Source organism: Macrobrachium nipponense, chromosome 14, assembly GCF_015104395.2.
Source record: "Macrobrachium nipponense isolate FS-2020 chromosome 14, ASM1510439v2, whole genome shotgun sequence".
Classification (NCBI taxonomy): Eukaryota; Metazoa; Arthropoda; class Malacostraca; order Decapoda; family Palaemonidae; genus Macrobrachium; species Macrobrachium nipponense.
In genome coordinates, this window is record NC_087207.1 from 37,035,892 (window position 1) to 37,059,565 (window position 23,674).

Genomic DNA, 23,674 nt, shown 5'->3' on the forward strand with positions numbered 1-23,674 from the left:
TCATAGCTATTGTGATACCAAGATTATGGATTCCGGAGCAGGCGGAAACAATCAGAGCTTTTACGTTATGTAAAATTATAATAGTTGATGTTTACCTTTAGCTGGTTTTAGTAGAACTAGTCTTAAGTGTACACATTTGCTAGAATTAACTCTGGTGGAACTATTTGACAATACAGTGGACCCCCCGTATTCGCGGACTCACACATTCGCGGATTTCTCTCGGGAACGTTTCCCTGCATTATTCGCGGAAAATTCGCACATTCGCAGTATTTTTCTATGAGAAATATCCACAAATTCCTGGTTTTTGTGATCAATTTCATCATAAAATGCACTTTTTGTGATAAAACTATTAAAAAAACCAAGTATGAAATTTTTAGTGGTTTTTCTTAAGTTTTAACTAACAAAATAGGCTGTTTTTAGCGTTTTTATAGGGGTTCCAAACATTCGCGGATTCTAACTATTCACGGGGGGTCTGGTAAGCATCCCCCGCGAATACGGGGGGACCACTGTACTCGTGTATCAATTTTAACTTACAGATGGTATGTTGTCAGGAGTTGGGTTGCACAGCCGTCCTCCAACAACCGTGTGGTCATGAGGTCTGTCGATCTCATGCCAGCTGTGCTGTGGAGGTTGGTAACCTCTTGGTCTGGCATCCGGACGACTGTGAAGTTTGCTACTCCTTGTTTGAGAATGTGACTGATGAGTCAGTAGGTACCATCCTCACCTTGGTAATGTTCTCTATTTTTATGATATATCCTTATATATATATTTGAAAATAAGGCACGTTCCACCACTGGAGGATCTGATTTCGTTCTCTCTTACAGACTCCTCAGGCGCTCTAAGCCTCCTCATTGGCGACCCTAAGGGTCTGGGCTGGAGGTTTTGGTAGGAACGTTGCTGCTGGATGCCCCTATGTACTGTCGGAGGAGCTTTGTTCATTACTGTGCCTGAACGCGAGGACTTCTTTGGCAGTAGCTAGGGAAATGGCGGCCCCTATTATTGCCAAAATACGGATGGAGACCCAGGCCCCTCCGGAAGACCAAGAGGGCTTGTGTGAGGAGGTGGCGGAAGAGGTGGCGGCCATCAGTATTCATCATGAACTCATGACCGTCGACGCGCAGGAAGAAGCTAGGGAAGTAAGTGAGGCAGGTAGTTTTAGATCTAGATCCTCTAAAAAGAAATCACTTTCTTTCAGCCCAACTCCGTCTTCTTCCTCTTCTTTTCAGGGCTTCTCAAAGTCCATGAACCTTGGGGACAGGTCTGGTTCCGTGATCCCCAAGGTGAAAGCCCTGAAAAAGAAGACTCTGCCTAGGACTACCAGACCAACTAAACCTACTCGGCGAGTTCCGCCAGGTCGTTATTGGCTCCCACGCCTATGGCTTCCTTGGCTAAAGCTACTCCCCCGCCTAAGGGGTCAAGAGCTAAGGTATCTAAACCCAGACCTACGGAGTCCGGCTTCGACCCTGATGCCTTCGCTACTCTTCTCATGGAGAAGATGGGCAATATCGTGGACTCGAGGTTTCAGTCGATGTCTTCTCAGCTTGCATTGGGCTTGGAGACATCGGGTCAGTCCATCCTGTCTCTGGCTCAGAGACTACAAGTCCAGGAGAGGTTGCTGGCCGGACTTATGCAGTCCGGAGGCACACAGCAGTCCTTCATTGTGCCGGACGCTTCTAAACTTCCGCCATTTGGGGACAGCAACCCATGGCGGTTGGCTCTGCATGCTCCCTTTTCGGATGGCATGCTGACAATTGAAGGCTGTGGAACCCGTCCCGTGGAAGATTAAGAGTTCTTCCTGGCGGACCTCCAGTTTCCCTTCCTGGGCTTTGCTCGGTTAGCTGAAGAAGCATTCATCAGGGTAGACATGGTCCCAAAGGAGAGACTAATTTATCCTAGGGACCAGGCACAGTCGGTCATGGGTCCGCACCCTTTTGGAATGGGAGTGTGCCAACACCAAACTGACACCACACAAGGGTTGCTACACCATGTACATGGTGGGGATAACATCCCGACCCTTGCACGTCTAAGATCGCGGAGTCAACTCTTCAGGCCGGAATGGAGGAGAAGCCTATGCCTCAGCTTCGAGAGACAGAGCCTACCTCTCTGCTCTTTCCCGGAGATCTGGAGTGCTGGGTGGGCGCTCCAAGAAAACGTTCACAGTGGGCAAACTCGATCCGGAGTGTGCTTCCACTCAGTTTAGCGAACGACTACCCAGAATCCCGGATGCCATGGTAAAGGCAGAGTTTGAGTCCAGGTGTAGACTGAGTAGGTCGATCAACTCTGTTACTACATCGGAGTTGATGGCTTCTCTCTACTCTGAGGAACCTCTATTCCGGGTTCTAACAAAGTCACTTTTGCAGACTTTCCAGTGTGACCTTATGACTTTGTGGTTGCTTGGCGGAACTGCAGGAAGCATGTCTTTGCCGATGCTTCCATTAGACACGAGCCTAATAAGCTCATTAAAGCAGCAATCTGGGGACCTAACCTCTTTCCTGAAGACGTAGTTAACAGCTTCATCAGTGAGGCTGCTAGAGCTAATCAGAACCTTCGTGTCTGCTGGCGTCCCTCCCTACAAAAGGAAGTTCAATGAGACCTCCGGACCGCAGCCCAAAGGTAAGGAAGAGGGTCAGGAAGTATCAGCCCTTCCAGGCCCCTCAGAAACAGACCGATTGAGATTCCAGGCAAGTTCCTTGCCTACCCAGATTGGTCAACCTTCGACCTCTAAGGCACAACCACAACAACAATTTGTGTTGCTGCAGAGTCAGTCCCAACTCAAAGGGTCCCTCGAGTTTGGCTACTTTCGTGACGTCCGGCCTTCAAACGCTTGTTTGAAGCGCAAGGGGCGTTCCTTCGAGGCTATAATTGACATGCAAGGGGTAGCAGAGCAAGAGGTGCTTACCGGCACAGAGCTGGTTCCAGAGCTTTCTCCAGAGGCGAGGGGTTCCAGGAGGGGCAGAGGAAGTAAGACCTCATCCAGTCTATGAGCCTCTCCAGGTAGTGGGAGACTGTACCTCTTCCGGGACCATTGGACCTTCAGTCCGTGGGCCCACAGTATCGTATCAAAAGGTCTGGGGTGGAGATGGATAAAAGGGCCTCCTTCACCAGTCAGATTCCACCAAATTCCAATGACAGACCTTCTAGACCATGCCAAAGACCTTCTTCAAAAGAAGGCAATAAAGAAAGTCAGACACCTGAAATTTCAAGGATGTTTGTTCAGCGTGCCAAAGAAGGACACGGACAAACGAAGAGTGATTCTGGACTTGTCTCGTCTCAACTCATACATTCAGTGCGACAAGTTCCGCATGCTAACCGTCTCGCAGGTGCGGACCTTACTTCCCTGTGGGGTCGTCACCACCTCTATCGATCTTGCAGACGCTTATTATCACGTCCCGAAAGCGACAAACTTTTCTCCCTACCTAGGCTTCAGACTAGGAAGACAGGCTTACTCGTTCAGTCATACCATTCAGGCTCAATATAGAGCCCAGAATATACACCAAACTAGGAGAGACAGTAGTTCAGGAACTAAGAGCTCAGGGGGTTACGCTAGTAGCTTACCTAGACGACTGGCTCATTTGGGCACCCAACGACAAGGAATGTCGCAAGGCAACAGCCAAAGTAATAAAATTTCTAGAGTATCTGGGATTCCAGATAAACAAGAAAAGTCCCGTCTCATTCCGGCGTCTCGCTTTCAATGGTTAGGAATTCAATGGGATTTAACCACACACAAACTATCTCTTCCGCCAACCAAGTGCAAAGAGATAGCGAAAGCTACAAGACAATTTCTCAAGAACAGACGGGCTTCTCGTCGTACCCAAGAAAGAGTCTTAGGTTCACTTCAGTTTGCTTCAATAACAGATCTTTTGTTGAAAGCCAGACTGAAGGACATCAATCGGGTATGGCGGAAAAGAGCCAACAGCAAACTCAGAGACAAAATCTCCTTGATTCCACTGATACTAAGGAAAAGACTTCGTCCATGGACGACAGTCAAGAGTCTTTCCAAGTAAGTGCCGCTCCAGTTTCCCCCGCCATCTCTAGTAGTCCACACGGATGTCTCTCTGAGCGGATGGGAGGCTATTCTCAGTACAAGACGGCGTCAATGACCTTCGATATCAGGATGCCAGAAAACTTCCAATTATTCATTCATTCTCAGTACAAGAAGGTTCAAGGAACATGGTCGACAGTATTCCGCCAGTTCCATGTCAACATCCTAGAAGCAATGGCCATTTTCCTGACCCTGAAACGACTAGCTCTGGCCAGGAATATTCATATCAGACTAGTCTTGGACATTGCAGTGATAGTTCACTGCCTAAACAGAGGAGGCTCCAAGTCGAGCCACATAAATCAGGTGACGATAGCAATCTTCTCGTTGGCAATGAAACATCATTGGCACCTGTCAGCTACTCACCTGGCAGGAGTACGGAATGTCATTGTGGATTCACTGTCCAGGACAACTCCGCTGGAATCGGAGTGGTCCTTGGACGCAAAGTCATTCAGTTGGATTTGCCTACAAATACCGGGTCTTCAGGTAGACCTGTTCACCACGGAGTCCAACCACAAACTTCCATGTTATGTGGCTCCCAATTTGGATCCTCTGGCTCACGCCACAGATGCGATGTCCATAGACTGGAACAATTGGCAAGATTTACCTATTTCTGCCAATAAACCTTTTGATGAGTTCTACACAAACTCAGATCTTTCAAAAGGCAGATAGCACAGGTAGCACCCAACTGGCCAAAGAGCAGTTGGTTTCCTCTTCTACTAGAGTTGAAACTCTGTCCCAGACGGATTCCCAACCTAAAGTTGACTCAGGTGGTACAAACTCAGACTGTGTCAGCTTCCTCAAGAATTCTGAATGGACTTCATGAAGTTTGCAGCACAGAAAGATGTTAATATTGATCCTCTAAACACATTGTTCGTGGAATCAGACAAAAGAGAATCGACACTCCGGCAGTATGATTCGGCAGTTAGGAAGTTAGCCATCTTTCTAAAAGAATCAGATGTTCAGACAGTGACTACGAATCTGGCAATTTCATTTTTTAGAACTGTTCGAAAAAGGCCTAGGTGCTAGTACCATTACTACGACTAAATCCACCTTGAGAAAGATATTTCAGTTTTGCTTTAATATAGACTTAACAGATTCGTACTTCTCGTCTATCCCTAGAGCATGTGCTCATCTGAGACCAGTAAACCGGCCTCATACGGTCTCCTGGTTTTTAAATGACGTACTCAAGTTAGCTTCAGATACTGATAATGAATCATGCTCATATATAACCTTTCTCAGGAAAACATTATTTTTAATGAGCCTGGCCTCAGGTGCCAGAATATCTGAACTGTCGGCTCTCTCTAGAGTACCAAATCATGTCGATTTCCTCCCGGCAGGAGAAGTTCTGCTTTCTCCGGATCTGAAATTCTTGGCAAAGAATGAAGACCCACAGAACAGATGGTCTCTGTGGAAGATTGTCCCTCTTCCACAGGACCCATCATTATGTCCAGTTATTAGATTAAAATCTTATCTTGACAGAACTTCTAATAGGTCTTCGGGTCTTTTTATTAAAGAGAATGGTGGAACCATTTCTTGAAGGCCATCAGACAACAAATTCTTTATTTTGTTAAACAAGCTAATCCGGATTCAGTTCCTCAGGTCCGTGATATCCGAGCAGTGGCTACCTCAGTTAATTATTTTCATCATATGAACTTTGATGATCTCAAAAAGTATACGGGTTGGAAATCCCTGATAGTATTTAAACGCCACTATCTAAAGTCTCTAGAGGCCCTTAAATATTCTGCAGTGGCTGCAGGGAACATTGTCTCTCCTGATACAGCCTAATTATGTATTTTGTAATTTTGTATATTATTAATTATTGATTTTGCTATTAATTACCTTTTGGTACTCCCTCTCACCTACCTTTTTGCCTTTTTGTTACAGACTGGATTACTTATCAACCCACTCCTGTACTTGTACATAGTTCATTATTTCATGTGTTATTATATTCATTACCTGTTCTTATTTTTCCTGGTGATGGTATGAATTTGGTCATATATTATTATACGTTATTTACTCCTTGTATTTTGTTATCCTTAACTTGGATCATTAAAACAATAATTGTAAGAAAATTTTATTTTACCTTTCATATAAAAATTTTTTTGTTTTACTCTTAATTTACCAAGCTTGTATGGCCAATTCTCTGTTACTATTTCACTGGGCAACACAGGTCGATCCCAGAAAAGGGATTTTGACAAAGGAAATATCTGTTTCTGGGCGAAGACCTGTGTCGCCCAGTGAACCCATCCCTCTCTTTTCCTTTCCCCACCCTTTAGCTGGCCCAAGCTTGGGTGCGTATTTCAGGAATGAGGGTTCTTGGCAGAGGTGGTAGTGACGAGCGGAAGGTAGTCGTTGTAACGGCACCTCTCTAGCGGGGGATTTTGAGAGAGGAGAGACCTAATTGGCAAAGTATCTGTGATAGTGGCTTCCACTCGCCCCTGATGCTATACCGACACCCTATGAGGGTGATCGATCCAGAGGTAGTAACTCTGGCATTCCATATGGCTTTTTTCTCTGGTATATTTAGCATTTATTTATACCTAGAATTGAGTGCTATAGGAACATTTCACTGGGCGACACAGGTCTTCACCCAGAAATAGATTTTTCCTTTGTCAAAATTCCTTATATATCTTATCTAATGTATTGGATCCATATAATATACAAACCTCTTATTTTATATGTACTTGTGCTATAGTATCTCATTGGATACAGTATTAGTAAAATAAGAGACTTATTTGTAGAACATCATAACATTTTAAAATTTGTGTTAAAAGGAGGTGAATAGCATCACTTCTAAAATTTGTGTTAAAAGGAGGTGAATAGCATCACTTCTAGCTATGCGGAATTCACGGTGAAATGCATGAAGGTATATTATTGAAATTATTTTTCTTTCTGAAATATGAATACTCCTTGTCTTTAAGTTGACTCTTCCAGGTGTTTTGAAGTAATTTTATTTATCTGAAGTATGAATACATCTTTTCTTTCCATTTCCTCTTCCAGGTGTATGTAAGCTAAGATCTGACAAGTGGTGGAAACTCACGGGGGTTAAAATGCAAACCACCTTTTTATAGTGGAATTCCATACAAACACATAACCTGTCCTTGGGGAAGATTTGGACATATTTATAAATTGAAACTTAAGCGGAGAATAAAGAAAATTTTCGTGCATGTGTTTAATAGGTTGAATGACTTTTTGCCAAAGAATTAACAGTTGTGGGTGCATGCAAAATTCCTGTCCTTTTGCATGGTAATTATATTGTGTATGTGATTTAACCCCACTCAGACTTTCATCCCTCTTAAGGCTTTGGGAGTAGTTAAGCATATCAAGGTATATTTTCTTATTGCATTCATTTAACACTTTAACTCCTATCATATTATTTTGTGGAACATATTAGTCCATCACTTTTAAGGTTAGTATCTGTCACCTTTGTAAGTAAATGGACCCCTTTCAAGAAATGTATTATATTTAATTGTAACAAGTTTTTTTTCTGTATTTTCTAATGTGTAGATATATCCTATTGAGAGGTACTTTATACTTGCTTTGCCACCAGTTACACTCAGGTTACGTTTATTAGACACAAGGAAAAATTGGTTTTTCAGGTGTAGTCACTTACCCGATTGTTTCTGTTGATATGTTGCAGATAAAAGTGGACTTTATAAACTGCCATTATTTTGAAAGTTGCTTGACTTTTTAAGCATTTTATAGTGTTTGCCTTATGGAAGTTGTAACTAACTGGCAAAGGTTTTGCATAAGATGTACTCAAGACATTTTTAATGAAAAGACAGCAGCATATAGTGTTCTCTTGTCATGAATTATCTAAAAGTATTGATAATTTGATGTTTCTAGCTAGAGGCCTACAAAAAATCACAGCAGTGAATTGCAAATATGTCTGTTATGTTATTTTAGTCAAGTTTTTGTGTGAGGTGCAGTCAGAAGTGCTATGTAATACATCTGAAGAGGAAAATGAATGTGCAATTTTGTGATGGTTTTAGTCACATGATCTTAAGTTTTTTGTTTTCAAACTCTGAAATTCTTATCTCCATGCAAACGGACTAGTCATATATGAAATTGAGGTAAATAGCAACCTTAAGATCTTATATTTTATTTCCATAAATAAAGATATTTTTAGTAAAACTACTTTTTATTTTCATTTAACTGCTGTTAACTGATAGGAGCTTTATTATGCATGAAAGGTAAGTTTTGATAGCCCTTTATTTATGGGGATAATGTAGGAATATATAAGGGGCTTAATTCTAATTGAATTAGTTGAACACAGAGGGATAACATTGGGCATGTAATAGGTTTTTAGTTGTCTTTTGTCTTCCTTGTATTGTAAATCTGACAGATGTCACTTTCAGATTCGTGTCGACTGTCTTATTCTGCCTTTGGCCTGCTGTAATAGAGTCGAGACCAATTCCTAGATCTGATTTAAGATTTGTAAAAGTGATAATTATTCCTCCTTCAGATTTAGTTTTACTGTATGAAGAACTTAGAGTACTTCCCCTCTCTTTAGTACCCTGTGTTATGTTACTTACACAAACTATTTTTCACCAGCAAACCAGTCATTTTCAACTTTACTCCCTATTGAGACTTGCATGAAGTTACCTGAACTCCTAAGTTATTTTTACAAGCAGTAAGTTCAGTTACATTCTTCCCAAGTATAAAGGATATTTTCTTCTCTCCCAGAGTTCAGAAGGTACCCCTGTATTCCCGTTCTCGAGATTCGTTGACTCGACGTATTCACAGATTTCTCTGTGGGCAGGAAATTCGCGTGTTTGCAGTATTTTTCTACGAGAATTATCCATGAATTATTGTTTGTTCTTGTGCGGAAGAAACCTTCAGTCTTAACATTAGGATAATCTTCTAGTGCCAGCTGGAAACCAGTAAAAACAACCAAAGATTGTAAAACAAGGAATCTGTGGCATCTGGTAACTCATGTGTATACAGGGTAGATGTTTGGTCAACCACGAAGATCGTACCCCACATTATGCCAGTCTTTCTTTTACGCCATGGAAAGCAGAGTTTCGCTTCGCTCTCCCTCTTCAAACCGTTTTTTTTTTTTTTTTTTTTATCTTAGCCTGTGCTTCCCAGAAGTTTCGGACGTCAACGTTTTTAGACAAGCCATCTTGTTTCCCATGTTGACATTCCTTAAGATAGATGGTTTTGCGGTAGATACATCTTTCACTCTGCATCGGCATTGCTTGCTCTGTGTGTGATAAGCTGGCCTGTCTCCTAGAGAATATTGCCTGTAGACAGACAGGACCCATTTCTTTGGTTTAGTATTTTAATTTTGATATGTGTATTGACATTTGTATTTCTTTTCACACATGTCTGGGAACTTTATAATGTTTTAGTCTTTCAGAATGTGTGTGTTTCGGGATGTTCAGGAAGATTTTTAATGGCAGACGGTGGCTATTTTAACCTTCTGCTTGCAGGGCCAGTCATGATTGTCATCTTGTCTCTTTCTGTCAATTATAGTTATTTTAGTCTCAGGATACGTCTTCCTGAGGGAGAGAGAATTTTGGTTTATTTACAGACTGAAGTTGTCTGCCCTGTTTCTCGTCTGGAATCTGGCGGCAGCAGCGGACTCCTAGAACTTTAGAGCCCTCTTCTTTGCTTCCGTCTGACAGGATGCCGATTCACTAATTTTGCCTTGTGTGGTGGTGTAGATACTTGGTCCTTGACCACTCTTCACCCGATATACGCACGCATTGCCAGATCTCACAAGATTCCTTGCTTTCATCTGCGATTTAACTGGATCCAGCTAGGCGCTAGAAATGATCCTATTGTTACGACCTCATGTTTGTAGCTATGAAAAATACAAATTGTCTTAGAAAATTTGTCATTTTAGAGCAGTCAATACTGTTGGCAGTGGGTTCCTTGCTGTTTTTGGAGCCCCTTCCTGCCAAACAATTCAACATTGTCATGCGGGGATACCAACCTTACGGTTTGCTTTGAACATCGTTTACCTATGATGTTCAACTAAGTAATGATAAAATTGTAATACTATTTTGTTTTACATTTTCTGCACTATGAAATGTTCTCCTTATCTTTGTGACAGTAATCTGCTGTGTGACGTGAATAGGCTGTGATGTTGTGAATGGGCTTGTGACGTCATGGGTTTTGCCAACTGCATAGTTGTAGCTGCTCTTGGCTTGAGCTACAGTCCGATGTCGTTACGTCATTCCCATGCATCTCTGCCTGTGATGTCCGCTTTGGTGGCGTCTCTCTTATGCCTGTTGAGCAGTGACGTGACTTCCAACTTTGTCCATGTTGCCATCGTGGTCAGTTGTAACATCTATGAACTTCCTGGAGCTGGTTATTTAGGATCACCATTTTCTCCACAGTGGCACATTTGTGTTCGTGAGGCTCTTGCCAGGAGTGCATCTAATATCTCCATTTCAGATACAGAATCATTCAAGATGGCGATTGTTTGGGCATTGCTACGGCTACAGGGTTCACCTTCATTGGATGGGCTGTTGTCGTATTTCATGGAGAAGCATACCCCCTCTCCATCCCTAATATCAGTCACGGCCCCCCAGGACTCTTCTACATTGGCTCTCACGTGCTACCATCTTGCGGAACCCTTTGTCATCGTTGACGTGCTCTCAGGCACTCCACCAGGGAGGCCATCAGTCAGCGATGGTCTTAGAGATGTCGTGACATCATTCTCAAAGTCCTCTCAGACTATGACATCAGATGCTTGGCCGCACATCTTCCAGTTAATGACATCATCTCCTCCGTTATGACGTCGTCAACTTCTCGCTGAGCTGTCCGAGGCGTAGGTTCAGGCGCTCTTCAAGAGGCTGGTGCTGGACTGTTTTACGAGAGAGGATTTCTTCTGTATCTATGAAGAAGAAAGGTCAAAACGGAGGGTCTCTTCCTTGACTCCTGCTAGTAAGAGACCTCGTAGAGAGAGGAGTTTCACTCCTCCTACTTGTTCATTGTGTTAGATGTTGGAGGATCAAGGAATTGTTGGTTTGTCTTCTGCGAGTGAAGGAGTACGTTGCCTTCTGCCCCATGACCACGTCTCTCTCATGCTTGTCCGTGTTTGGGCAAGTGAGAGCAGTGCTTCACCATCTAACCCACAAGTTTGTGTTTCTTCTTCACATGTTTGCATTTGTGAGGTTGGCAGTGGAGCTAGTGGAAGGAAGGCATTCTCAGAGCGAACGTGGCTCATTGCTCGTCTCCACATGACACAAATGTGTACGGGTGTCATCACTGGTCCATGTACATGGCTCATCGCTCGTACATGTACTTGATCCTCCCTTGTCCATGTACATGATTGAGTGATCTTCTCACTAATGTTCCAGCTTGTATCGCTCCACATGACATGAACGTGAACGGGTGTCATGACTGGTCCATGTACGTGGCTCATCGCTTGTCCACGTAATTGACCATCGACTGTCCATGTACATGATTCACCACGTATTCAGCTGCTTGATATTTCTTTCTTCATCTGTGTACCAACGTCCATGGACATGTAATGCCATGCCCACGTCTGTACACCAACTTCCATCAACATATAGCAACACACTTGTCTGTGTACCAAGTTCACGTACGTGTTTCATCAAATGGCCACATCCAGTGTCTTCTCTTCAAGTTACATTGTGTTCGGAAGCATAGTTATTGATGACCTGCCAAAACGTCACACTGTCTGCAAATGTCAGTCGATGGATTCATTCAATCAAGCCATCCGGTCATCTGTGGGATTCAGGCCTACTTTATGGTTAGATACTTGACTATGCCAAGACCCTTCGGGGAAGGAAGATAAGGAAATGTTTGCCTTTCTATCTTAGTCAAGCCAAAGTGTTTGCATTCTTACCTGGCAGGTAGCTAATACGACCTAGCCTAAGGGGGTAAGGTCTTAGCCTAGCAATGGCTGAGTTCTTAGCTAACCTAACCATTTCAGGGCTACATATCCTTAGCCTAGCCTAGCTTAACTATTTCAAGGCTACCTTGATCTAGAATAAATGATGGGACTTTAGCCTAGCGTAATTAGTTTAAGGATATCTTATCCTAGGATAAGTGGTTAAGTTCTTAGCCTAGTCTAACTAGTCCAAAGGTACCTTGCCATAGTCTAAATGGTTGTTCTTAGCATAACAACTATTCAAAGCTACATTAACCTAGCATAATTGTGGTTAATTCACAAACTAGTGCGGCTAGTTTCCTCTTTATCTTAGCTAAGACTAACTGCTAGAATTTTGTCGTAGCAGGCCTACAGGGATAAGTTCTTAGGCTAACCTAGAATGACAGTCATGAGTATGCTAGTTAAACCTTCCCTGGGTTATTTATAGTAGCCTAGGTGTTGGGTCCTAATTCTAGCCTAGATCAGGCAAACATATTTCTTCATATTTCTGCTAGCCTAGGTGTTGGGAGTTCTCATCCTAGTCTACTTTTTGATCTGCAAGATTTCCCATGCCTTAAGAAGTTGGCTTTGGGTTGGGTTAGGTTCAATTCCCAGCTTAACCTCCCTTCATACGAATGACCAGATCAGTAATGTAGTTTGTTTTATGGTGGACTTACCTTCAAATTATGAAGGATCCATTTTAACTCTGTCGATGTTGCTCTGGAACACCACTATGATGGTTCCTTAGCCTAGAAGTGGGTCCAGGACCTGTCAAGGTAGCCAGACTCATCATCTCTGATGAATAGCATACTGATTGTAGGTCATCATAATGAATCATCTTATAAGGAATCTCTATGGTTGAGGATGCATGTCTCCTGGGCTGCTCAAGGGCTTCTCCCAGTTCTACAGTGCAGTTACTTCGTCATGTGAAGTTTACAGTAGGAGATTTTAGAGAATACCTATGATGAGTTTTTTTTTTATTTTAGGACATCCCAATAGGGATTTTAGAAGTCTATTCACTGTCCTGGAATTTTTCATTGAGATGAAAAATCCTTTCTGCCACGAACTCTTCTCTTTTGAAAGTCGAGGTGCACCAGTGTCCAGTCAACACCTCTGTGGAGCTCATGGTTAGCTGCTTCCAAGCAGGAGGATTGTGATGACTGTTAAGGGCCACATTCACTGAGTGATTGTCTGTATTGTTCACAAAAACATTGTGTCTGGGCTTGTCTGAATGCAAAAGTGGGTGGAGCTTACACACGTGTCTGAATTATGTCAGCGGGAATCTGTCACAACCAGGTTGCTGGCTTGCGACTTATGTCTGTGATACACAGGTCGTTCAATGTATGAGTTTGTCTGCCGATACAAAGCTGTCGGGCACCTCTATTCTAGGGAGGATGCCATGTCTTCCCGAGACAAAATCTTTGTTCAGACTGAAATCAGTGCAGAGATCGTTCATACTGTCTGAATTGATTGTGTTTGTTGATAACGACAGTCGTTCAGTGTAAGGGGGCCTATATTCTAGACAGTGGAGTAAAGACCTGCGTGTAGAGTAGTCTTTGAAGCAGGAAGTGGTTTACCACGTTTTTCCCTAAGAAAGATCCGTGTTAGACCTCTTTTCCTCTCATTGCAACAGGAAACTGGGAGTTTAGGATCCTCTTCCTCAGGCAGAGGACACTTCAGCATCTTTGGCACAATTTCCAGAGTAGGCATTCCCTCAGTTCTTCCAAATATGTCAGGTCCTGGTCAGAGAAATCTGTGGGATCCATCAGGTCCTGGACAGAGTAGTCTGCTGGATCCATCAAGTCTTAGGCAGGCTTTTGAGCCCCAGAAATTTCAGGGTGTCCTTGGTCACTCCCCTGAGTACACAAGTGGAGCGGTTCCCGTGACTAATGTATCTTCTGTCAGCAGTTATGAGAAGAATCCTTCATGGGCACTTCCTTGTCAGCCTCATGTGGAAATGTTCCACCATTCGATAAAGACTGTTGCTTCATGGCCGGAGACTGTCGAATACCTCTTGAAAATGAGTTGGTTTTCTCACAAAGCAGCAGACTAGATACCTAGCTTTCTCAGGAGGGCTTCGTCAGCAGTTTACCGGGAAGAGTGGGCCACCTACTATTGTTGATTCCATTGACAGCTTTTCTCTCCACTCCAAATGTCATTGAGCGGTTATTAAATTCACTTTTCTTTCATATAATGAAAAAGTCTTTCCATCTCAGCTTTCAGGAACTGCAGGGCCAACTTCGGGATGATCCTGCTCCTTGAAGTCTCGGACATCTTTTCATCCTGGGAATTATTGGTGTTTTGGAAAGTGGTACAGTTCTATTCAACAAAGGAGCTCAAATATGAAATGTGCGATCTTACTCTGGTCTTCAGTAATCTCAATTGAGCTCCATGTAAACCACTACATCAATAATTAGTGAGAGATCTGACTCTTGAGACAGTTTTTCCTGTTTGCATTCACTTCCTCGAAGAGAGAATTGACTTGTGGCAACATCAAGGATGAGAGGTCTGTGGCCTTCAAATTGTCCTGGATTTCGTAGGTAAGACTCAGAATCCCTCGGTTCATGATGAAAGTTTGTCTCGTTTCATTCTATTCCAAAATGAATGGGTGGACAGTGATCTGTAGGAGTTCTTGTCTTGCCATGTCAAAACTCTGCCTTGCTATCTGAGGATTCTCCACCTAAGACCAACGGTCGTTGAGTGTTGGCACTGGTCAGTCCAGAATGGAAGTTTCCAAGATTTTGTCATTCTGGTTGTGTGAGATGATTAAAGGCATACTCCTCATTGGATAGTTCTGCCACAAAGTCTGTGCAGGCTAGAGGATATGACATCAGAGGATTGATTTCCTCTTTGGCAATTAAGAAGAATTTGTCTGTTCATAGCGTTTTGAATGTTGGTTCCTGGCTTAAGCAGACCAAGTTAACTTTCTTTATGAAGGACATTGCCCACAGGTCCTTGGACACTTTTTCTTGAGTCTGGTGGTGGCTGCCCATCAAGTTGAGTAACTCATCCAGTTCCCCCAGCAGGACAGTTGGTATCTTACCTAAGATGATTGTGTGGGAGAGAGAATGAGGGAGATGGCTGGTCTCCTTTCTCTTTTTACATTGTCTTCCTCCTGGCAGGTGGGTTGAAGAATTTCACGTGTCATAAGCTGGAACTAGTGTGCTACAAGTGAGTGTGGGAGCCATACGGGTTGAAGTATTTGTGTGTTGATATGCAAATAAATCTGTTTATCAGTAGCACTTACCCTGCTCTCTAACAATGGGAGAGAGGAGTGGTAACAAATCCCTGTGGCATATGTGATTTGTTGCTTGAACAGACAAAATTCTTTTTACCTTCCATTAATACAGTGAATCTAGAAATCTAACATTGTGTTTCATCCCAGGTTGAGTTTTTTCAATACTCGTTTGTCTATTCACTCACGGGCTCAGACCCCCTTCCTTAGAACTCTTATCTAGGAAAGGTGGTCAGGAGGGCTGAATCCCCAACCAGTTCTGGATTCTTATACCTCCCTCCAAGTATAAGTCTATCCTATTGTTAAGATCAAAGGGGTCTTGACATTAATTGCCTACCTCTAGCTGCCCCTCATATATCCTGGGTTGGAAGAAAGACGGACATATTGCGGGGTACGATCCTGGTTGTCGACCAAACATCCACCCTGTTTATGTATGAGTTGCCAGATGCCACAGATTCCTTGTTTTACAATCTTTGATTGTTTTTACCAGTTTCCAGCCAGCAATAGAAGATTAACCTCTTGTTAAGACCTTAGGTTTGTTAGCTATGAAAAATACAAATTGATTAACCCTTAAATTCAGAGCCGCTATTTACCAAAGTGTCTGTCGTATGCCAGCGGCGTTTGGGAGTTAGCGCCGAAGCGGAAAAAAGTTTTTTTTGAAAAAATCACAGCACGCTCAGTTTTTAAGATTAAAGAGTTCATTTTTGGCCCCTTTTTTTGGTCATTGCCTGAAGTTTAGTATGCAACCATCAGAAATGAAAAAAAAATAACTATCATGTATAAATATTGGAATATATGACAGCGCAAAACAAATTTCATATATAATTGTATACAAATCGTGCTGTGAGCAAAACGGTTAAAGCTAATGAGTTAATTTTTTTCGTTGTATTGTACACTAAATTGTAACAATTTTGGTATATAACAAATTGTAAAACAATCAAAGAAACAGAGAAAATATTATCACAAAATTTACCATAAATCGAAATATTGTGCTAGACTTCCCGTTTGTTGCAAAATGAAGGTAATTGCTTGAATATTACTTGACTGTAAGTGTTTTAGCTTACAATTGCCGTTTTTGACCTTTTCAGTCGAGTTGAAGTTGACCGAAGGTCAAATTTTTTTTCTATATCGTATTTATAATGATATCTTTCAAAACTGATAAAAGCTACAAACATGAGTTATTTTTTTGTATTTAACATGAAAAATTGCACACTTATTTTTCATATATAAAACTTTATGTAACGGCTAATATGAAACGGTGCAAACATTACAACAAACTGACGAAAGAATTTCTGAGATTTTCGGCCGAGTTACTGCGTGCGAACATAAGGAAATTTTTTTTTTTTTTAATTCACCATAAATCGAAATATTGTGTTAGACTTCCAATTTGTTGCAAAATGAAGGTAAATGATTGAATATTACTAGAATGTAAGAGTTTTAGCTTACAATTGCGTTTTTTGACCATTTAGGTTGAGTCAAAGTTGACCGAAGGTTGAAATTTTGGCACATTGTGATTTATATGAAAATATTTCAAAACTGATAAAAGCAACAACCATGTGTTGTTTTTTGTTGTATTCTACATGAAATTGCACACATTTTCATATATAAAACTCTATGTACATAATGGCTAATATAAAATGGTGCAAAAATTACGACAAAGTGACGAAAGAATTTCTGAGATAATAACTATTTTTCCGTGAATATTTAAAAAACTTTTTGTAGTCGACGTACCGTACGTCTGATTAGCACCCGACCGACAAATTTTAGTCGACGTATAATACGTCCAATAGGCGTTTAAGGGTTAAGAAATGTCATATTTTCATATAAATTTCATCATTAAATGCACTTTCTGTATATTATGTCCAATTATTTAAAAGGGCTACTCAGTGGCAAACACTACTCCCCTCTCTAGCAAGGGAGAGATGGGACTAATAACAGACCCAGGCAAAAGCCTTGCTTTGTTATCTGGACAGTTGGAATTCTCACAGATTCTTTGGACGCAATTAATCTGCTCATATATCATTGTATGTCAACCTAGATGGCTTAGGGGTTAAATATCACATCTGGCCTCTCACAGGCATTGTATCACATGATTCAGAACCGGACTGCTGAAACAGTGAACAGGTGGGCTAACCCCTAGCCATTTAGGATACTTCTACATCCCACCAAATGTAAGTCTAGTACTACTGTTAAGACCCAGGCTTTGTTCCTTGTATGAATAAATGACAAATTTTAAAACAATTTGTATTTTTCATACCTAACAAACCTGAGATCTTAACAGCTATTGGCCCACCTCTAGTCACCCCTCTACCTTCTCAGGTATCCTGGGTTAGAGAAAGGACTGATGAGTCATGGCATAGATGCGTAGCTCTCAGCCGCATAACGCACCAGACAATCAGGGTTGCCAGAGGTCGCAGATTTCTTGCTTTTCAATCTCCAATTGTACCGACCGGTTACTAGCTTGCGCAGGGAAATAATCCTATTGTCAAGATCTCAGGTTAGTTAGTTATGAATAATACAGTTGTTTTAAAATTTGTCATTTTGTGATAAAACTTTAAAAAACCACATATAAGCATTTTTAGTGGGTTTTTCTTGAGTTTGAACTAGCGAATAGGCAATCCACTCTACAAGGAAGCCAGGAAGGGGCAGATTGGGTTGTCGATAGAGAGGATGCCACTTCCTTCCCATTGCTATAGAAGTGGGTAGTAAATGTCTTTCAGGTGGGATATCTACAACCTTTCAACTTGCCTCATCCTGTTTCAGACACCCATCCTCCACCTAATTTATGCTCGTCTCTCCGAAGTACTTAGCTCTGCAGAAGGAAGTGTTGAAGATGTTTGGCAAGGGCGCAGTGGAGGAAGTACATCATCATTCACCGGGGTTTTACGGTGAGGTTTTCCTGGTTCCAAAGGCTATGGATGAAGATGGCCCAGATGGTTTTGGCAGCTGTAAGGGAGAACAACTGTATGCTGTTATTAGACTTGAAGGATGCTCACTTCCAGATTCCAGTTCACCTTTTGTCCAGGAGATTCCTTCGCTTCAGCCTTGGAGAGCAAGTGTTCCAGTTCAAGGTCCTTTGCTACAGTTTGGCTACAGCTCTTCAAGTATTCACAAGAGAACTCTAACCTCCAATGTGGGATCTTACTCTGGTCCTGAGTAGTCTCACTCGAGCTCCATGCGAGCCACTACATCGATCGTCAGACAGGATTTTGACTCTTAAAAAAAAGTTTTCCTGTTGGTCTTGGCTACTTCAGAAGATCTTCGTCAGCCATGCACAAAATGAGCCGTCTGCTGTGATTGGTATTATCAGAGATTTCTCTCCATTCAAGAATTTGTGTTTAGATAATGGTCTTCAGGAACTTTCTCAGAACAGAAGAAATTCTTAATTCTTAATGCTGTCAGGGCTACAGGGCTGCCTGATGGTTAGTTCTTCATCTGAAAGATGTGGACACACTTCACCTTGGGAATTTTGTATGTGGTTCAAGAGCTTTGATCAGTCTTGTTCACCTAAGAAACTCAAACCTCCTACTTGGGACCTTACTCAGGTACAGAGTAGTCTCACTCAAGCTCCATTCGAGCCCGTCCATCGATTGTCATGAAGGGAACTAACTGACTTTGGAAACAGTTTTCCTTCTGACCTTGGCTTTCTTGGAAGAGTTGAAGAGCTCTGTGGTCAGGATTATGACGTGAACACGCAAGGGGTTGGGGTCAGCAGCTTTTGAATTTGTCCCGAAATTCATGACTAAGGCCCAAATTCCCTGGGTTCATGATGACAGATTTGCCACCTTTTCCATTCCTTTCATTATGGAGTATGATATCAGCAACCTTCAAGAGTGACTGTTGCCCTGTCAGAGCACTGCGTTGCTATCTAAACAACTTGTCACATAGAGCATAGGTATCATATACTTTTTGTTGACATGAGCCAGGCCAAGAAAGAGGTGTCCTAGAATACCCTTTCGTTTAACTACTTGAGGTGATTAGGCAAGCCTGCTCCTCATCGTCAAGATCTGTTGCCAATGCTGTGCATGCAGAAGCACATGACATCAGAGGAATAAGTTCCTCTGATGTCATATGCTTCTGGCATTTAAGAGCTTATCTGTTCATAGAATTTTGAATGCTGACTCCTGACTGCATCAAGCCACTTTCACTTTCTTCTACCTGAAGGATGTTCCCCACAGGTCCTTTGATTTTTTTCTTTGGTCCTATTGTGGCTGATCAACAAGTGTAGCTCATCCAGTACCCCTGCCGAGACAGTTTGTATATTGCCTAAGATGATAGTATGGAGGAGGGAATGAGCCAGACGACTGGTCTCTTTTCTTTACTTTTTTCCCTTTCTTCAATACCTACTGGCAGTTTGAAGAATAAACACATCATAAGCTGGAACTAGCTTGATGCAGGTGAGCATTGCAGCCATACTGTTACAGCACTTTTTATGTTCCATACAACATACAAATCTTCTCAGTAGCTTCAACTCCTCTCTTCTGCAAGGGCAGTGAAGAGTGGTGACAAACCTGTTTCTTGTGGCTAACATGGTTTATTGCTTGAATAGATATACTAGTTCTTTTTGACTTCCGGATATGCAATGAATCTGGACATGTTTCATTGTAGTATTTAAACCCAGTGACTGGGTGGTAGATATCCACATATCTAACATCTCAAAGAGTTGGTTCCTCTCCTTTAGAATCCTCATTTCTAAGAAGAATGATCAAGTGTGCTGAACCCATTTGGTTCAGGATTCTCATACCTCCCTCCAAGTGTGAGTCTATCCTAATGTTAAGATTGAAGGTTTGTTCTGAAGATTTGTTCCTTTTGTGAACAAATGACGTATTATTACTTAATTTGTATTTTGCATAGCTAACAAACCTGAGGTCTTAACATTGACTGCCCACCTCTAGCCTCCCCTCTTATGGAAGAAAGACTAATGCCTCACTAGGGTCAAGCGTGGTTTCTGACTTGCTTCCACCTCAACTACATATCGGATGCCAGATGACACAGATGCCTTCCATTTACAGTTTTTTATAATTTTAATGGATTTCCAGCTGGCATCAGAAGAATTATCCTAATGTTAAGAACTCAGGTTTGTACGGGTGCCCAGACTAGTCAGCCTAGGTCACTGGTAACTTACATGTTCCCTTAGATTGGGAAATGCTTCATTTTTAGTGGTGTCACCACATAAAAATATATATTTTTTTATGTTGGAAATTCAGAATGGTTATTGAAATGAAACAATAATTTATATATTTTTAAGTAATCTTTCTATTGCTGCAGGGCTTGGATGTAGAATGCATTCAGTAAATTATTTTGGTTGCAGGTAGTCATTATGCTTTTTAATCAGACATGGTTTTATGTATGTTGGAAATTATGCAACTATCTCTTGAAATTTCCTTCACTTTTTAGGGGTACTTGTAATGGTAACTAAAAGTGCTTTGCGTTTTGACTTGTTTGGTTGGTATATGCAAGAAAATTGATAATAGTTACTTTAGTGGTTGTATTTTTTGTTACTTGCAGGTGTAGGGCATGCACAGACAATCCTCAGAATAAATAATTACTCTGGTTAAAAGCATTTTTCAGAAAGATATTTCTTCTTTGCAAACTCTAGGAACTCAGGCTTGACCGATGCAGCTACCTCATCGATTGAGCCAACTAACGTATGTAAGTTGAATAACAATTAGGTTGAAAATCAGGTTTTACAAGCTTGGGATGATCCACTGCATTACTCACTTGATTGCTCACTCTGTATGAAAATTGTTACCAAAGTAAGATTCCACCTTTACCTATGCAATTTTCATTTACTTTTCATCACTAAGCTTCATTGTGACTCATATTTTACAAGTTTGCACATGTTTCAGCTGATAATTTGAGCTTGGTCAGTGGCGTAAGTGTTTGCACATTTAATTAACTTTATGGCAGATATGTGTAAAAAAGTTATTATCAGTTTCATGCTTTTGCTGTTATAGAAAATATCCAGAATTTGTTTTTTAACCACTGCTTCTAGCATCGTTTAGTGTGTTGTATACGTCTAGAGTTTATATCAAGAGTGGCAGTGTATTAAGATTATTGGGAACTTTACTTGAATAGGAACTAAATGCTTCATTGGATGACGTTTTCAAATGAAATATAAATGTTGCTTTTACTGATGCCAATATTCTGGTCAGATTTGATCTTTAGATATAGGTAACTTTTAAAGTATTTTAAAGGCTAGTTTTGCACCTTCAATCGAGGAGCTTTGTCTCTTACACCTAAACACTCTCTTTATTTGGTTTTTCTCTCTCTCACATTCTGACCATGAGTATTTAGGGTTTTATATTCACTTGTCAGAAACTTTATTACAGTATTTTTAGTTTGTGAATTTGATTCGTCATTAGTTCAATTTGTTTATTGGGATGGTTGTGAAGGCTTTATTGATTAAATGTCTAGGTTTGTTCTTTTTATAAAGCTTTGCTATCATATGCTTTTGAATCTTGAGAAGGCTTTTTATAGATTAACAAGCAAGCAATTGAAAGAGACTATGAATCTTGATTGTATAAGTGATTTTCATGAGTCGGAATGCTAAGTATGGAGTGAAGACAGTGTTGTCAATCAAGTTGCAGCACTAAACATTTATTATTTTTCATAGAAGTGCAAGAAAAGGTGGAATCTATGATCCAATGTATGCAAATGACTGTTGTTAACTGTGGATTCATAAGACAGTTATAGAAAAGTTTCCAGGGTGGAAGAAAGTTACAAAAAACAAAAGACTGTGCAGAGCTTGGAGTGGTAATGTAGATGTTAAAAGGCAAGGTAGTGAAGGTGATGGAATATTGGTGTCACATAGGATTCCCTAAATTTTCAGGTTTAAATGGAATAAAGCAATAATTATTCCCTGGGCTGTAGAACACCAATGGTATCAATCCTTGGAAGAAGTAGAACATTTCTGTAGAAAATTGTAAGGCCTATATCAAGTAACAAAGAAAAAACTAGCAGATACCACCTTAGCCAATACTGGTAAATAGGAGTATGTACTGTACTCTGCAGAGATAAAGTACTGACAGGTCAGGCAGTATCAAGAATGTGTATGTTGAAGCTTTTTGTCAGCATATCAGTTAGCAAGGAATATTGTCATAGCACAATGGTAAGTGTATTTAGTGAATTTATGCATGTGTGGTAAATGATGTACATGAAATAATTCAACATAGGTAGCAGATTAAGGCAACTGATAACTGATTCACCAATTAATGAGCTTTTCAATCCGACATTTTTTAAAACAGTTTTCTACCAGTATTCATTGACCTTAAAGAATTTGTTAGTTGATAAATGGAGATATACTTCATTGCTAGAATTTCCACCTCGAGTAATGCATAAAGTATGTGCTTATGCACATTTGTACTATCTATCCAAAACTTGCATATTCCCCCTAAATCTGATAAGCAGCATACTGGAATACATGACATAAGTGTCCCCATTGAGCGCTTCAGTGGCATTGGCCTGCCACGAGTTTGATTCTCAGACATTCTATTGAGGGGTGAAAGATGTGTATTTCTGGTGTTAGAAGTTCACTCTCGACGTGGTTTGGAAGTCATAAAGCCATTGATCCTGTTGCTGAATAACCACTGCTTCCATGCAACGTAAAAACACCATACAAACAAACAATAAAGGTGGTCTCCATTACCCAGTATCCAGTATACAGATACAAATCTTTCTCTGGTGTGGGCTTTGCTGCAATATCATATAATGAAGGAAAAGCCAAATTTATTTTCCCATTAATTCTGTGTACACAGCAGAAAATAAACTTGATAATGAACTTTTTTTTATCTGAGAGAAGATTTCTGGTAATATGGTTTCTGCTGTTTTGAAGTTGAGTCTTCTGCCTTGGTCTGATTTTGTGTGAAAACACTGGTTGTGGCAGTAGCTTCGTAGGGTAATATTTTGGAAATATCACCATTCAGAAGTGAGGTCTTAAACTTGCCATTCTTGTTTTGTGTCAATTAGGTTGAGTTATCAGTGAAAGAAATCTGAGAACAAAGATAGGGAGTGAAATATTTGTGCTAAACCTCCGTAGGTGCTATTACTCAAAGATTATCTACCTTTGGATATAACAGAGTTGGTTTTGCTAATAGATGCCTTTCTTGGCAGGAATGCATTTAATTACAGGAACAGTAAACCAATCATGGGAATAGTATGCGTCACATTAACCCAAAGGACCTTCTTAAATGTAGCCTGTTTTGTTGTAGAAATGGGAAAATTGTGATCAGATTTTATTCTCATGCACAATATTATTCTGTTATGTTTGAAAACATTGAAACTGTGGATGGTTTTTATTTGGACTTTAATCAAATTCACATAATTTAAATTTCAAATGTTTGATCCCCGTTCTTTCCTTACTTTTTCTCCTTTTCACTAAGTGGGAAAAATAGACTTGAACTAGTGTATCCCATCAGTGTTCTCTTTATTACAGCAAGTGTGTGTGCCCAAAACAAGAAATTCAGGGTATAGCAAGAATTATTTTCATGTGCCCTGAACTACGTTTTACATGTAAATTGCATACTATGAGATTCAGGGTCTCTGTAAC

The 23,674-nt window shown here is 41.0% G+C and overlaps 1 protein-coding gene across 1 annotated transcript in view; it reads left to right on the forward strand.

Annotated features, from left to right (window-relative positions):
* Window positions 1-23,674, forward strand: part of LOC135226469 (forkhead box protein N4-like) — a 61,108-nt gene that overhangs the window by 32,013 nt on the left and 5,421 nt on the right. The gene's annotated exons all lie outside the window — the stretch shown is intronic.